This window comes from Gorilla gorilla, chromosome 1, assembly GCF_029281585.2.
Source record: "Gorilla gorilla gorilla isolate KB3781 chromosome 1, NHGRI_mGorGor1-v2.1_pri, whole genome shotgun sequence".
NCBI classification, from domain to species: Eukaryota; Metazoa; Chordata; class Mammalia; order Primates; family Hominidae; genus Gorilla; species Gorilla gorilla.
In genome coordinates, this window is record NC_073224.2 from 213072115 (window position 1) to 213077240 (window position 5126).

The following is a 5126-nucleotide window of genomic DNA, read 5'->3' on the forward strand; positions in this document are numbered from 1 at the left end:
GAGAATATAGGAAGTATGGTCCCATTAGGATCTGTGGGAAAGAGAAAGGGAAGGCCGATTTGAGGAATTCTCTGTCCGTTTCTCAAGAATCCTGAGGGGGGAGGGGAGTGGCTTCAGACCCACCCAAGCACTATTAAGGCCCTCGCCAATTTTGAAAGCAGTGAAGAGGCCCAATTATCCCGGAATCCTAGAGGGAAATTCTCTAGCAAAACACTAGTCCCCTCCTCTCTTTCTTCTCTTGTCTCTGGCTTTTGAGTCTTTACTTACCCAGCCTGATCTGGGCCATTCACTCTCTTTTCTTGTCCCGTTTAGAAGGAGTTGCAGCACATACCTCCATGGCATCAGGCCTGCTAAAGATGTGGAAACCTGTGTGCCTCATTTCAAGCCCAGTGTGACCTTTTCCAGCCAGGGAGCTAACTCCAGGCAGCTCCAGAAGCTCAGGTGTCCAGATGGGCCAAGACGGGCTGTGACAAGATGGGGTGGGGATTTAGGGGCCAACTGAGGTGGGAAAAAGACAGTAAAAAAAGACAGTATTGGTAAATTGCTCTGGAGGAGAATGCACAGCGAAGGTTGTTTTTTTCTCCTCATTCTAAAACTCTGAAGCAGTTGTGGAGGAGGGACATGAGAGGCCCCTTCACAGCCATGCCAAATAAACGTGAATTTTTTTTTTTTTTTGAGACAGAATCTTGCACTGTTGCCCAAGCTCACTGCAACCTCCACCTTCCAGGCTCAAGCCATCTCCCACCTCAGCCTACTGTGTAGCTGGGACTGTAGGCCCGTGCCACCATGCCTGACTAATTTTTGTATTTTTTGTAGAGATGGGGTTTCGTCATCTTGCCCAGGCTGGTCTCGAACTCTTGAGCTCAAGCTATCCTCCTGCCTCAGCCTCCCAGAGTGCTGGGATTACAGGCATGAGCACCCGGCCAAATGTGAAGTCTAATGCAGTGTGCTTGCCATGTCAATGTAGCTTCCAGGAATGTCCCCTAGTGCCTCCCTTTACACTGAATTGTCACCTCCAAGTTCTTCCTATATTTAATCCTGGAGCCTCCACATTGCTTTGTGGAGTCACAGAAACAGCAAAGAACGGAGACTGGGACATGGGTTAAGATTTCCCTCAACTCATAAATCATATAATCTCAGTAATCTCAGAGGTCACATAATTTCTTTTTAATAGAGACGGGGTCTCGCTATGTTGCCCAGGCTGGTCTCCAATTCCTGGGCTCCAGCAATCTGCCTGCCTCGGCCTCCCAAAGTGCTGGGATTACAGGCATGAGCCACCTCACCTGGTCACATAATCTTTTTTGAGATGAAAGTTTCACATAATTTTTTTTTGAGCTAAAAGTCATTCCTCTCTACAGTCAGACAAGGAAATCTCAGATTAGCTTTACTCTAGAGGAGAAAAGGGAGAGAATGTCTCCCTGCCTTCCTTCTTTCAACAAATATTTCTTTAATACCATAATATGTATTTAATGCTGTATCTAGCCCCACCAATTTGAAGACTTGATGCTTTTCAGAGTCCTGGAATTTTTTTTTTTTTTTTTTTTTTTTTTAGGCCAAGTTGTGCTGTGTCACCCAGGCTGGAGTGCTGTGATGCTATCTATCTCAGCTCACTGCAACCTCTGCATCCCAGATTCAAGCAATTCTCCTGCCTCAGCCTCCCTAGTAGCTGGGATTACAGGCACCTGCCACCACACCTGGCAAATTTTTGTATTTTTAGTAGAGACCAGGTTTCACCATCTTGGCCAGGTTGTTCTTGAACTCCTGACCTCGTGATCCACCTGCCTCGGCCTCCCAAAGTGCTGGGATTACAGGCATGAGCCACTGTGCCCAGCCCAGAGTCCTGGATTTTACTCTCTTATTTCTTTTTTTTTTTTCCAAGACGGAGTCTTGCTCTGTCGCCCAGGCTGGAGTAGTGCAGTGGCAAGATCTCGGCTCACTGCAAGCTCCGTCTCCCAGGTTCATGCCGTTCTCCTGCCTCAGCCTCCCGAGTAGCTGAGACTACAGGCGCCCGCCACCACACCCAGCTACTTTTTTTTTGTATTTTTAGTAGAGACAGGGTTTCACCATGTTGACCAGGATGGTCTCGATCTCCTGACCTCGTGATCCGCCCACCTCGGCCTCCCAAAGTGCTGGGATTACAGGCGTGAGCCACCACGCCGGGCCCTTACTCTTTTATTTCTAGACAAAGGGTTAAATTTCCCAGAGAGCTGTAAGGAGAAGATTGGGTGGAGATGAGAGATGAATCAGCCTCTGACACCCCCAGGGTGACATACCTGTCTGCTGCCCCCACAGACATTCCTGGCTCCTGACTCAGTGGGTAGGTGGGACTAGGGGGATTCTGAGAGGAGGGGGACCTTCCTTGTAGAAACCTGTCTTTTCCACTCCCCACACAGCAGGGATGAGGTGGACCCTGTGAACAGGGTGAAGAATTTAAAGGAACTAAGAGTGGAATCAGGTTAAGAGAACCTAAACTTGGTGAATGAGCCTGGAAATTGGTCCAGTTCACAGCCTTCTCATTTAAGACAATTATTTTCTGCCAGAGACTAGGGTGGAATTAGATTGACAGGAGAGCAAGGCGGCTTTCTTTTAATTTTATTTATTTTTTGGAGACAAGAGTCTTGCTCTGTTGCCCAGGCTGGAGTACAGTGGTGCAATCTCAGCTCACTGCAACCTCTGCCTTCTGGTTCAAGAGATTCTCCTGCTTCAGCTTCCCAAGTAGCTGGCACTACAGGTGCATGCCACCATGCCTAGCTAATTTTTGTATTTTTAGTAGAGATGGGATTTCACCATGTTGGCCACGCTGGTCTCGAACTCCTAACCTTAAGTGATCTGCCCGCCTCAGCCTCCCAAAGTGCTGGGATTACAGGCATGAGCCACCACACCTAGCCAGAAGAAGGCTTTCTTGATTCTTAAAACGTCTAAGATAGGAGCAGGGCACCATAACATAATGTAGTTAGTTTGGGATTTTTTGTTTGTTTTGTTTTGTTTTGAGACAGAGTCTTGCTCTTGTTGCCCAGGCTGGAGTGCAATGGTGCAATCTCGGCTCACTGCAACCTCTGCCTCTCGGGTTCAAGCGACTCTCCTGCCTCAGCCTCCCGAGTAGCTGGGATTACAGGTGCCCACCATCACACTCAGCTAATTTTTTGTATTATTATTATTTTTTTACACGGAGTTTTGCTCTCGTTGCTCAGACTGGAGTGCAATGGCACAATCTCGGCTCACTACAACCTCCGCCTCCTGGGTTCAGGTGATTCTCCTGCCTCAGCCTCCCAAGTAGCTGGGATTGCAGGTGTGAGCCACTGCGCCTGGCCGCCATTTTTTGAATTTTTTAGTAAAGATGGGGTTTCACCATGTTGGCCAGGCTGGTCTCGAACTCCTGACTTCAGGTGATCCACATACCTCGGCCCCCAAAGTGTTGGGATTACAGGTGTGAGCCATAGCACCTGGCCAAATGTAGATATTTTTTAACTGGTGAAACTCTAATATACGAAACTGACATATGTGTGGCTGTTTTGGCCAAAGTATACAGAAACGGGAAACTGACCACTCGGCTCCTGCCCCATGGCAGCTTCTGGGAAACCACCTGAACACAGTTTGAAAACAGCTATTGTAGTTTAAAACTCATGGGACTGGCTGGGCGCGGTCTCATGCCTGTAATCGCAGCACTTTGGGAGGCTGAGGCAGGCGGATCACGTGACGTCGGTAGGTTGAGACCAGCCTGATCAATATGGTGAAACCCCGTCTCTAAAAAAAAAAAAAATTAGCTGGATGTGGTGTTGCGCACCTGTAATCCCAGCTACTCGGGAGGCTGAGACAGGAGAATCACTTAAACCCAGGAGGCAGAGGTTGCAGTGAGCCGAGATGGCGCCACTGAACTCCAGCCTGGGCAACAGAGCGAGACTCCGTCTGAAAAAAAAAAAAAAAATCATGGGACTTGGGCCAGGCATGGTGGCTCACGCCTGTAATCCTAGCACTTTGGGAGTCCGAGGTAGGCGAGTTGCCTGAGCTCAGGAGTTCGAGACCAGCCTGGGCAACACGGTGAAACCCCATCTCTACTAAAATACAAAAAATTAGCCGGGCGTGATGGCATGTGCCTGTAGTCCCAGCTACTCGGGAGGCTGAGGCAGGAGAATTGCTTGAACCCAGGAGGCAGAGGTTGCAGTGAGCCAAGATTGTCTCACTGCACTTCAGCCTGGGTGACAGAGCAAGACTGCGTCTCCAAAAAAAAAAAAATCATGGGGCTTGGAGTCAGACCCTGTTCCACTCCCCAGCACCAGCACATGAGTAGTTGTATAACCTTGGTTATTAGGTTATTTAGCTGCTCTGAGCTTTAGTCTTTTTATTTGCAAAACAAAGGTAATAACATGTATTACTGTGAGGATTAAGGTATGAAACTGCCTGACACACACTTATCATGCCTGCTGCTGCTGCTACCATACTCTGTTCTCTAGGAAGCAGCAGAAATCGGACACTGTTGGTCAGAAGAGCAAGCCTTGATGCAAGCCTCTGGACATCTGGACGTGTGTGTGTGTGTGTGTGTGTGTGTGTGTGTGTGTGTGTGTGTGTGTGTCAGAGAGAGAGAGAGATATGGAGGCAGGGAAGAGTACCTTGCTTTTTCTGGAAGGAGCCACAGTGGCCTTGGCCTTGCTGGGGTGCCTGGCTGGTTGTGAGAAGGCAGTCTTGGCCTCCATCACCTACTCCTGTGGATTCTAAGAGCCATTTGGAAGTAACTATGCATAACAGAGGGAAGAGTAGATATCTTCACTCGGTAATTTTAGGTTGCAGATTTTCTCCATACCATTCGAATTCTTGGGAGGAGAAGATATTTGCAAGCGCTGGGCCTCCATTTTCTGGGGGATAATCTGGCAATATAGAAGAGATAAGGCTGAGGTCCCTTGAATCTGTGTGAGCCCAATCTCTGGACAGCCCTTCCTCATCCCAGGACCGGCTGTATTTCCATTTCCATCATGATTTGGAACTAATCCTGGTTAGCAGGCATTTGGAAGGGTAGTTTTAAATCAAGTTCTGGCCAGGTGCAGTAGCTCACACCTGTAATCCCAACACTTTAGGAGGCTGAGGCTGGAGAATCACCTGAGGCCAGGAGTTCAAGACCAACCTGGACAACA

General features: G+C 48.5%; 1 long non-coding RNA gene across 1 annotated transcript; it reads right to left on the bottom strand.

Moving 5' to 3' along the window:
• Positions 1-479: 479 nt before the first annotated feature.
• On the bottom strand, positions 480-4846 carry LOC129533883 (uncharacterized). Its single transcript, XR_008680276.1, has 3 exons — positions 4799-4846; positions 4608-4709; positions 480-498 (listed from the first exon to the last, which is right to left on the bottom strand). It is a non-coding gene; the product is annotated as an uncharacterized lncRNA (long non-coding RNA).
• Positions 4847-5126: the final 280 nt, after the last annotated feature.